Source organism: Palaemon carinicauda, chromosome 12 (assembly GCF_036898095.1).
Source record: "Palaemon carinicauda isolate YSFRI2023 chromosome 12, ASM3689809v2, whole genome shotgun sequence".
Lineage (NCBI taxonomy): Eukaryota > Metazoa > Arthropoda > Malacostraca > Decapoda > Palaemonidae > Palaemon > Palaemon carinicauda.
The window spans coordinates 136,370,183-136,382,602 of NC_090736.1; the positions used below are offsets into that span (position 1 = coordinate 136,370,183).

A 12,420-nucleotide genomic window follows, 5' to 3' on the forward strand; every position below is an offset into this window, starting at 1 on the left:
GATCTCATTTATGGCGGTATCTCGGAAATTATTGTTTTGCTTTGGTATGCGATCTCAGTATTTTGAATAGGTAAAAAAACAAAAACAAAGAATAGAAAATCTAATGGTTCCTTCTTCGCCATGCGCTCACTTTGCTCGCGAAATAATAAAAACATCAAGCTCCATATTTACTGGCAAGCGGTAATGTTCAGCTGCATATGCTAACATCAATGATTGATTATTATTTCTTAGATAATTATTTCCGTATATATATATATATATATATTTTTTTTAGAAAATCTAATGGTTCTTGCTTCGTCATGAAGTGAAATGAGACCACTACTATCAGCTGAGACTGCATACCAAAATAAAAGCATAACTTTGAGATCTCATACCAAAACGGCAGCCGATTTGCTTTACATTTACTTTAAGGGCTGCTTTTCTGGTCCTATGCTGCAGGGGAACCCCACTCTCTACAGGACCTGCACAGACATTTTATCATTTATAGTCCAAGGCATTCAGTAGTTCACAGTTTGGAAATGTGTGACCCACATTATTATTATTATTATTCTTATTTTTACTAGCCAAGCTACAACCCTACTCGGAAAAGCAAGATTCTATAAAGCCCAAGGGCTCCAACAGGGAAAAATAACCCAGTAAGGAAAGGAAATTAGGAAATAAATAAGATATGACGTTATGAACAATTGAAATAAAGTATTTTTAAAACATTAGCAACCTTAAAACATTTCATATATAAACTATAAAAAAGACTTAACATAGAGTACTGTTTGTTAGTGCAGGGACGAGTTATGGTTAGCATAGATAGCTCAGATATAATAGAGGTTTATTTAACTGCGTAATAGTGTAATAAAATGAAAATTTCTGAAAATAGGAGTTTTCCTTAGTTTGGGTAAAGCATACAACTGCGTAATAGTGTAATAAATTGAAAATGTCTGAAAATAGGAATTTTCCTAAGTTTGGCTAAAGCATACAACTGCGTAATAGTGTAATAAAATTAAAATTTCTGAAAATAGGAATTTTCCTTAGTTTGGCTAAAGCATACTCAGACTTTGTACATTATTTACTTTTACTGCAATGCACAAATGACAATCAGTACAGTAGTACTGCAAGTTTTGACAGTGTTGTTTTAGAGTATTTGCTCGATTTGTGGCTAATTAAGAACAAGCAATTTCATTTGGTTGTTTAGTACGAAGTACTGTATTTTAAATACCTGTTTGTAGTGGGTTTGGTACATCTTTTAGCAGCCAGTACATTGTTGAAGACATTAGAATGAGGCAAACTGATTGAATTTCATATTCTGCCTTCGTCTGTTTATTCACTTGTTTTTTATGGTACCTGTGAACTAATTCTGTTTGGGGTCGCTGTTGCATCCGGTCTTTAGTCCCACCTAATTCTTACCCTTCTAATGGATTACTATTCTTCCTTTCTCCCAGCTTGCTGTCTTACCTCTTTGTACTTCATATGGGTCAAGTGTCTTCAATACAGTTGTTATCCTGTTTAGGTGTTGTGATCATGCATTGTCCAGCAGCTAATATTCTCACTTTCATTTTTGATTGATTTGATGTCTTTCCTTTTGATGGAATTGTGATCCTTATTGTCCTAAACTATAAATTACTAATTATTCATATATTTACTTCACTTTTACTTTATTTTAAGGGCTGGTTTCCTGGTCCTATAGCACAGGAACCTTATGCACTACAAGAATGTTTGTCATTTACAGTCTTATGTATTTAGAGTAATACACAGCTTATTTCATGTGTATTGTCAAATCCACATTATTGAAGCACTTTAAAAAACAATGTCTCCAGTTTCTTCTTTAAAGTTTTGTCTTCAGGCTTTTGGATGCTTAGTGGAAGCTTGTCATATAGTCTTGGAGCCTCATGTTTGAAAGCTGTTGATCCTGCTGTAGACATGCATCTTGGCTGCAATAATTTGAAACTATCTTTAACTATTCTTGTGTTTACACAATTCATTGGCTGCACAATATGTAGCAATTCTCTTTGATATTTTGGATGTCTGATAACTTGATGGGTTATTGCACAAACATTATTTTAAATTTTTCTAGCTTGAAGAGCCAATTTAATTCAATTAGTATAGGAATGATCCTTTCTCAGGGTGGTACACCTTTTATCAATCTTGCTCCTCTTGTTTATTATGTTTTGTAATTCCATAAGTTGCACTTTGGGTAGATTATTGTGGATGGAGTTCCAGTAGTCAATCTTGGTAAGAACACAGTTAATCACGGGTTTCTGTACAAAATACTTATCCAGTTACTTCTTTGCAAAAGCAATGTTTTTAAGGTGATATTCAGTGTTTCTTACTATTATGACTTTAAGTTTAAGCACTGAGAGATACATTAGTCAAGTGATACCTCTAGGTCACAAAATTTACCTTATATTGGGATCAAGTTAATATTTGTGTATGTCGCCAAAATTTCTCAAGTTGTTTTTCTTTAATTGAGTTGTATATTTGTCATCCATTCTCTAACACTGGTAAGAACCTGGTTTAAAGTTTTAGCGGTATCATCAATGTCATTTATGAAAAGTAAGAGTTGTGTATCATCCGCAAACAGTTTACACTCCTCTTCATACATTTGATAGATCTAAAGTATAGGTACAGAATAAGACTGGGCCTAGTACACATCCCTTGGGTACCCTTCTTTTTAATTGTTCTCAAGATAAATGAGTTTCCAATTCGTAGACAGTAGTTTGTCAACCAAGTAATCTTTTAGATACTCAAAGGCTCCATCTTCGATACCACTGGGCCTTAATTCATTGAGTAACAGTTCGTGCACAACTATCGAAAGTAGCGCTGAGATCGGGTAATATCAAGATACCAAATTTGTTTACATCCATCGTTTCCAGCCGATCATTTACAACAGCAAATGAAATATAATTGTCTGTATGCTGAACGGCTGTTTGGCAATACTGTACTTCGAATCTTAAAAGTGACTATAGTCAATTTTTTTTAGCGAGGCAGATTTGCACCGACTTAGAGTGGTGCCCTTTAGCTCGGAAAAGTTTCCTGATTGCTGATTGTTTGGACAAGATAATTCTAACCAATCAGCGATCAGGAAACTTTTCCGAGCTAAAAGGGCACCGCTGTGAGTCGGTGCAAATCTGCCTCGCTAAAAAAAATGGACTATATTTGTTCAAGAATGACATATTCCAGCAATTTTGAAAGGGGCATTTACTATTGCTCTGTAATTGTTCAGTGTGTATTTTTCTCTTGGTAGAAGAGAGACTAGCTTTGGTAAGCAGCTCTCAAGTGAAGGATACTCTAGAATCTAACTATTGTTCTTTGGTCTTGGATAGTGCCATAGCATCTGAACCATGGTCTTCCACTGTCTTGGTCTCAAACCCTAGACTAGCAGATTGGCAGGCAGAGACATTTCTAATTTGCTACTAAAACCCTTTGCGATAGTACTAGGGAATTAGCCTATTGAAAACACCTCTGTCAGGCGATCTGCTGGACAGGTTTTCAATACCTGCTCAAGCATGATATTTTCTTCTAATGCCTGCAACCTCACCATCCTTGAGAGCTAAGGATGGGGGTTTTGGTGGAACCTACAGGTCTACCATTCCCTACCCCTCCCTGGTCCTAGCTTGGGTGAAGAGGGCATTTGGTGCTGATCATATGTATATGTGGTAATTCTCAGGAGCTTGTTAATGTCCCTTGCTTCTGCCATTCATGAGTGGCCTTTAAACCCTAAAATCCAGACTAAAATCTTTTAAAGTAGTCTCAGATGAAAGTGTCAGGAATGACTTGACTTTACTTTACCTTAAGGGCTGCTTGTCTGGTCCCATACAGCAGGGGAATCCTACTCTCTACAGGACCTCCAGAGTCGTATTATGATGTTCATTCGGGAACATTTAACATTTCACGATACACATTGCCCGCTTACTGTTTGATCATCTTTGTTAAAGCAAGAGTATCATTGATTGCGGTTTGTTAACTCCATATTCGTGAAGGGTTGGGTGGTCTGGGAAGAGTAAAATACAAATGGTTTAAGGAAAATGAGGGATCTTTGCCCACACTGGAATGAGTGTTGTTGGCTTTTCAACTATTTGTTATTATTATTATTATTATTATTGTTGTTACTTGCTAAACTACATCCCTAGTTGGAAAAGCAGAATGCTATAAGCCCTAGGGCTCCAACAGGGATAATATCCCAGTGAGGAAAGGAAATAAGAAAGCTTCAAGAAAAGTAATTGACAATTAATAGAAAATATTTCAAGAACAGTAACAACATTAGAATAAATATTTCATATATATACTATAAAATCTTTAAGAAAAACAAGAAGAGAAATAAAATAGTGTACCCAAGTGCACCCTCAAGCAAGAGAACTCTACCCCAAGACAGTGAAAACCATTGTAAAGAGGCTATGGCACTATCCAAGATCAGAGAACAATCGTTTGATTTTGTAGTGTCCTTCTCCTAGAAGAGCTCTGCAATGTAATTGTTCAGTGGCTTCTTCTCACTTTGTAGGGGTAGAATAGATTTTTTAGTTATGGTAAGCAACTCTTCTAGAAAAAGGACACTTCACTAGAAAGGCAACATCTCCCTCCCCATGCAACCATGTACTGAACTATATTAATCTCTTCCAGAAATGGATCCCCGATAGATTTATAAGAAATTCCTCTGAAGTGGTGTAAGCAAAAGTCGTAATTAACGTCCTGTAGGCGTATATTATAGGCATTTCCATATCAAATTTCAGGTCATATGATTTAAATACCAAGGCATAAGAGGCAAAAATGCAAATTTTTGGTCTATAAAAAGTCAAAATTCTAAAAATAATCATTTTAAAGTAATGTATACAAAAAAATGTGACTTACATCTTGTGGACATACTGTATATCATATAAAATTTCAGATCATTTAGTATACATGTGAGGGCACATGAGCCGAAAATGTAAATTTTTTGTTTAAAAATGAACAAAAATTGCAAAATTAACCATTTAAAAAAAACCTGTTCCAAAAATGTTGAGACTTTCTATTGGTATTTATCTAGGGCACCTCGGTATCAATTTTCAATTCATTTGGTTGTAATACCAGGGCACAGGAGACCAAAATATAATTTATTTTGTCAGAAAATGGCAAAAAAAAACTAAAATTATTTTGGTATGTATCAAAAGAAAAAATTTAAACGCATCTGGGTATTTACCCACTCGACCTGTGCCAAATTTCAAGTCATTTGGCCCAGCAATGACCAAGATGAATTGATTGGAAGATTTGGCAGCAGGAGGAAAAGAAACATTCAAGAAAAACAATATATGTCCCTCACATGGAGTGGGGTATGAAAATCAAACCGTTGTTCTTTAGTCTCGGGTAATGCCGTAGTCTCTGTACCATGGTTTTTCACTGTCTTGGGTTAGAGTTCTTGTGCTAGAGGGTACACTTAGGCACAACATTCTTTCTATCCTTATTTCCTTTCCTCACTGGGCTATTTTCCTTGTTGGAGCCCTTGGGCGTTTAGCATCCTGATTTTCCAACTAGGGTTGCATCTGGTATACAAGCTTTGAGATAAATTATTTAATCTTACTGAATGGAACTTGATGTACGATGAGTAATTGGTCCTTAATTAATTACAAATTAAGACAAAAATGTCATATGAGGTCTGTGTGAAGAAATTGTTATATTTTTCTTTATAAATTATGTAAATCACTTGGCAGTATACTGTACATGTAATATTTGGAATAATAATTTATTTACTTTCAGATCTATACACTATCAAGCTTTTGGAAGCGGAACGACTATGCTGAGCCTCCGCTGATGAGGAACTCCTCACTCCCTCTTCAGAGGAGAGGAGGAAGAAGCCAAAGCTTCTCGAGGGGGAGGAACTGGATTTCTGCCTTGAATTCGCTGGTGGAGTAGTTAGTATTCTTTGATTCATTGTTAAAGTTTTCATTTGCTATATTATAACCTTGGTTAATTTATGCTATATGTCAAGCCACAGCCTGTCAATAGTGACTATTCTGGGAATATAAATTTTTTTAGTACTAAAGGTCTGGTCTAAACAAGTGAAAGATAGGTTTTAATATTATTGGAAGTTAACAAAGGATATATCCTGTTCTTTGTCACATTTGAAGTTTTGATGAATCTTATGTGAACCTGTTTTGAAATTGATAACAAATGTCTAATGTCTTCAAATGGTTTTTTCAGGAATGTCAAGAGTAACATTCCAGGAAGCCACCTCCAACAGCATACTACCAGGAAGCCACCTCCAATGTAACTGTAGCACGTGGCACCACGACTGATGGTTTTCCTTGATTTAATATTTTCCATCACGTGATATCCTTTGATATTTGATTAAGCACTGGTAGGTGATTGTGCGTTTTAATGCTCTAGTAAAGTGTAATATATTATATAGAATATAAAAGTTACTTTATTGAGGAGGGAATTAATTTTCAATGCAATCTTAATATTAGTTCCAAACAATCATAGGCTGTTTATTTCATTGTATTAGGTGAGTATTTAAGGTAAATCATTTTTATCTCTTAGCCTCGTGCGGGTCCAGTATCATAGCACTGCATGTTACAAGGGTCCTTTTGGATATTGGCTGCACCATACTTCCTTTCACAATTTCTCTCCTCTTTATCAGATGTCTTTAAACTTAATTATATAACAGCAAGGATTTCCTCCTAAGTTTGCACCTCTGCTCTGAAGGATCTCCCCATTTAGAGCTCTGGGCCTTATAGCTCAAATTCTGTATCACAAATCACAGCTCCTAAGCTACAATGGCAATATCATTTCCCTTCCAGTTTACTATAGAATTGATGTCTCGACTGCCATGTTGACGCATATTTCCATCTGTAGGAGGGTTTTGCCACCAGTGCTCCTCCTCCAGGGCACTGTAGGCACGTCTTAAGTCTTTGCAGCATTCCATCGGCACCATTCATACATATATCGTTCTACTTTATCTCCATTCCAGGTTCCTTTCTTCCGTCTTTGCTGTCCAGTCTCTTACCCTTTACTGTTTATCATAGCTGCTTAGTTTTCCTGCACTTGAAATGGGTTCACAGACCCCAGTTTTGTCTTATATAGCACAAATTCATAAATCATATCTGTCAGTGTGATCCAAAGACTCGTTTAGTCTTGAAAATTTTGTATATTTTATATCTCCAAGTTCTGTCTTGATCAGCTTCTTATTTCACTTGGTTTCCTTTTGGTTGACTATTCAGTTGGTAATGTGAAATGTTTAGGGGTTTTATACCTGGCAGTCTTTTGTGTGATTGCCCTATAAATGAAGATTAAGCCAGTTTGGATAAACCTCTCCTAGTTCATTTTTGAAGGTGCTTGGTCCAAAATAGTTGGTAATGTTATTCACTTTTTTGCCTTTCAACTTTTAATTCTTTCCATTTGATCCTCGTTACCATTGAGAAGTGCCACTCTTATGTAACATGACTGATATTTCAAATTTAATAGAAGCTTTTCTTTCCTTAAGTAATACAGTACTTGGGTGTTACATGTGTTTTTTTTTTTTGTCAACTCTCAATTGAAGGTATTCTCTTGGGAGCTCCATTCCTTTTGTAAGTTTGCAATGTCCAGATACATAACCCTTATAAAGAACCTTTTCCCCTGTGACCTCAAAGACTTCCATCTTCTCTTGTCATGCTGTATTGTTATAGACGCAAGAAACATTGTTTTCCTCATTAATTTGCATCCTTGCATAGTAGTGGTTGTCTTATTTGCACCAACTCTTTTAGATGTTATGGTGAAATTTTTATACAAAAATAATGCAGTTTTGGTTAACCTTGAGCTAGAACTGTTTCTTTACTTACTTTTACTTTACTTTGATGGCTGCTTTTCCCGTCCCATACAGCAGGGGAACCCCACTCTCTACAGGACCTCCACTGTCGTTTAACCTGTTCGTTCAGAGTATTTAACATTTCGTATTGCATATTGTTCATTTACTGTTGAATCGTCACTGTCAAAAGACTCATGAAATAAGAAAGTCTTCAGTTTCCTCTTAAAAGCCTTAATGTCTTCAATCATTCGAATGTTTCGTGGAGCTTATTATATAGTCTCGAGGCTGCATATTTAAAGGCTCTGGAGCCTAAAGTAGACATACATCTAGGTTCCAACAGTTTAAAGCCATCTGTAATTATTATCGTGTCGACACGATTTGTTGGCTGCGCAATGTGTAACAATTCTTTTAAGTATTTTGGACACCCGGTTCTGATTACTGCCATCCATTTTAATTTGTTGGTTAATCTAGAATTAATGACCAATTTTCCTTTCCTGTATCTCATTCGGTTTTATTTTATATTGGTCCAACAGCGTTTCTTCTTTCTCACCCTCTATTTTAGCGAGTAAATTAAAGGTACCTTTTAATTCCACAGCACAGTACAGTAATCTTTTGGCTATCTCAGCGTTATGTTCCAAGTCCCTCTGTGAAAACTGTAAAGTCCATGTAGATATCAAAGATGTTTTTTTTTTCTTTTTTTTATAATTTTTCATATTTGTTTAAGCTTTTATACATACATATACATATACCAAAGGCACTTCCCCCAATTTTGGGGGGTAGCCGACATCAACAAGAAACAAAATAAAAAGGGGACCTCTACTCTACGTTCCTCCAGCCTAACCAGGGACTCAGCCGAGTTCAGCTGGTACTGCTAGGGTGCCACAGCCCAACCTCCCACATTTCCACCACAGATGAAGCTTCATACTGCTGAGTCCCCTACTGCTGCTACCTCCGCGGTCATCTAAGGCACCGGAGGAAGCAGCAGGGCCTACCGGAACTGCGTCACAATCGCTCGCCATTCATTTCTATTTCTAGCACGCTCTCTTGCCTCTCTCACATCTATCCTCCTATCACCCAGAGCTTTCTTCACACCATCCATCCACCCAAACCTTGGCCTTCCTCTTGTACTTCTCCCATCAACTCTTGCATTCATCACCTTCTTTAGCAGACAGCCATTTTCCATTCTCTCAACATAAGCAAACCACCTCAACACATTCATATCCACTCTAGCTGCTAACTCATTTCTTACACCCGTTCTCACCCTCACTACTTGGTTCCTAACCCTATCTACTCGAGTTACACCAGCCATACTCCTTAGACCAGTGGTTCTTAATCTTTTATGGCTGCAAACCCAAAATGCTGTCCATATCAACCATGGTGACCCTTACCTTCATAAATACTTTAATTTAAATTATAAAATACTTGTGCTTGTAAAAACGTGTGACAGAAACAAAAATCACGTGCAGAAATTTTTATTAATGCAAATAGTGCATCTATATGATAATGATCAATGAGAAATAAAACAAAGCACTGAGATTTTCTAAAATAAAAATAAAAATGTTTCTTAATAAAAAAAATTTATAATTAGACTATAATTTACCATTGTTGAAAAGGGAAATTATTCATACAAGACTATCTGACATGAAATATAGTATTAACCCCTTCCATCCGTGCCTCTGCCCTCCACTTCTCTTCCTTCCTTTGTTTCTCCGATTCCTCCGTTCCTAATAGTCCCTTTCCCTACCTTCGTCTCTCATTTCAATCTCTCCATTCCTTACCGCCCTGTCTCCTTTCCTTCACCCCTTCTTTCGCTCCTTCTTCTCCTCGTCCCTTCGTCCGTAGTGAAGTGGTTAAAGTCAATGAGATCCTTGACACTGTATTGTTTTGGTCAGCTCTTCAAATCTAGGTGATTTTGATGATAGGCTGCATTTTAGGTCATCCTCTGGTTGCAAACGGTTTCTGTATTTTGTCTCTATGACTGTGAGGGCTGAAACTCCTGCCTCACACAGGAAAGTTGTAGCAAAGGGAATTAGCATTTTCAGGGCTTCACCTCCAAGATTGGGCTTTTCTTTGTGAACTTTGATCCAAAATGAGCTCGGCGATTCCTTTTGCCTTTTGAAATCGTAATGAAGTGTTGCGTCATTCTGGATCTCGATAAGCTCCTCCTGTAGCTTGCTGATGTTTGCGATTTCATCAGGCAAGTCTTCAGCTTCAATGTTGAAGGGGTTTTTTACCCAACTGTAGTTGAACGTATTTTCTGGAATGTAATGATCAAACACTCTAATTAGCTTGGATATATGTCCCTCAATAATGCCTTGGACTTGGATGAGAGAAAATCTTTCATCCTGCAGAAGTAGGTTAAAAGATGGAAATGATGCAGTCTTTCCAGATTTTATTTTATTCATCCACAACTTCAGTTTTCCTTTGAATGCTAATAGCTTCTCAGAAAGCCCAACCAATGTCTGATCACGACCTTGCATTGAAAGCACTAAATCTAGCGCCAGAAGCGCTCAGTTGCCAACTCTGGACACTGACACATCAGCTCCTGACTTCCTCCACCTCCCCCTCCTCCTTCCCTCCACCAACGGTTAGATTTAAAAGGCAAGAGGAGATGTTGGTAGTTTTTCACCTCAATCAAATCGTCTGTCTCAATGTTTTGCTTAACATTAGATAATAATGACTTATGACTTCTACATTCAGGATTAATACTTAGATAATATTTTGAATAGGAATATTGGGAAAATAGGAAGTCCACAAATCCTTGATGACCCATTTAAATGGCTAGGCGACCCAAATTTGGGTCGCGACCCAGGGGTTAAGAACCACTGCCTTAGACATTTCATCTCAAACACATTCAATTTCTGTCTCTCCGTCACTTTCATTCCCCACAACTCCGATCCATACATCACAATTGGGACAATCACTTTCTCATACAGAACTCTTTACATTCATGCCCAACCCTCTATTTTTTACTACTCCCTTAACTGCCCCCAACACTTTGCATCCTTCATTCACTCCCTGACATACATCTGCTTCCACTCCCATTTTCTCTTGTCATAAATCAAGAAGGTTTTTTAAATGATAGAAAGGATAGAGAAGCAGGAAATTTTATCGACATACATAGGAAAAAACATTTGTTGATTAATGAACATTTAAAATGTAGACTTGCATCAACTTTGTGATTCATAAACTTCCGTTACTCTCTGGATCACTTTCTATCTGACTTGTCGTTTTTTTACTACTGCTGTAAAGGAGTAGTGGAATTCTAAGATGTACGTTGGAAAGTATAGAAATAATATATTGTATGATGATTGAATTAGCTTTGTACTTACCTTTGTATTCACTTTACAGGCTGATAGATTAAGGAGTCGAAACAAAGTATGAACGTCATCCATGGTGAGTGTTCCGCTTTTATGTTTTCCTTCTGCGTTTGCTTCTTTGATACTTTGCTTTCGTGTTTTCTTCCATAAGGTCTAAAATTTGAGAGGTTAAAGTCATGGAATGAGAGAAAACTTTAAATTATTTGAATTTTGCCAAGGCCAATGTTTCTGCAGTACAGAGTGCAGGCCTTGTTTAGTATACTTGCCTTATAAGTAATTTTTCTACTAATGCAACATCATTTAAAGAAAGTTTGGCAATTTCTATTTCTTCCATATAACTCTACTCATCCTTACTGTCATCTCAACTTAGCTTAAACTAACCTAACTTAAGTCCAGTGTCTCTCCAATGTAAGGTAAATAATGCTTTTGTCTTCTACTTCCACATATGCTTTTGTACAATCGGGGCATCTAAAACTATCGCCTCAATGAAAAGCAAGTAGTCCAATGCACGTTATGATACCCTCTGTATAGTGTGCCCCCATAATTATTATTATTATTACTAGTAATAGCTAAGCTACAACCTCTTTTTTGAAGAGCAGGGCGATATAAGTCCAAAATTTTCATTATGAAAAAATTGCCCGGTGAGGAAAGTGAAGTAATGAACAATTAAAACACTTGAGGAACAGTAACAACATTAAAACATATCTTTCATATATAAACTATAAGAAGAGATTTATGTCAGCCTGTTCAACATAAAAACTTTCGGTGTAAATTTAAATTTTTGAAATTCCACCGATTCAGCTACCTGCCTAGAAATATCATTCTACAGCATAATCAGTTAGAATAAAACTTCTAGTATACTGTACTATGAAGTATTGAGCCTTATGATGGAGAAGGCATAGCCATTAGATTTAACCTTAACCTTGGCAACATTCTTGTTTGTATTGTTTTCCTTTGCTATTTTTGTCATTATCTTTCTGTTATGTAATGATTTTGTCGCCATGTCTCGGTTCCACCTTTTCACATTGCTGCCTTCACTTTTATATATTTAATATTTACACTTCAACTACACGAATGGTTTGTTCAGAAACTCATTTTCAAAACTGAGATTTAGATTCTAGAATAAGAAATATCCCTAACTTTTTCCTGTTAATTTTGGCAGGTGAATATGTGTAAGAATCCCCAGTGTTGGGCTTTAGCCCAAATTCCATAAATCAAATAGCAATTTTTATAGGCTTTTTTTTTTCCTTTGCTTCTTATATACTCATCATAGGTCATTATTTAATAGTAAAAAGTGCACTTTTTATTTCATGACTGGCACTTTTTTTTTTTTTTTTTACTGCACCCTAACTA

At 36.4% G+C, this 12,420-nt stretch overlaps 1 long non-coding RNA gene across 2 annotated transcripts in view; it reads left to right on the forward strand.

The window, feature by feature from the left end:
* Nucleotides 1-12,420, forward strand: part of LOC137651309 (uncharacterized) — a 69,721-nt gene that overhangs the window by 32,940 nt on the left and 24,361 nt on the right. For both annotated transcript variants that reach the window (XR_011046080.1, XR_011046079.1), the window contains exons 3-5: nucleotides 5,719-5,873; nucleotides 6,163-6,319; nucleotides 11,099-11,143. This is a non-coding gene — a long non-coding RNA (uncharacterized lncRNA). The remainder of the gene's footprint in view (nucleotides 1-5,718; nucleotides 5,874-6,162; nucleotides 6,320-11,098; nucleotides 11,144-12,420) is intronic.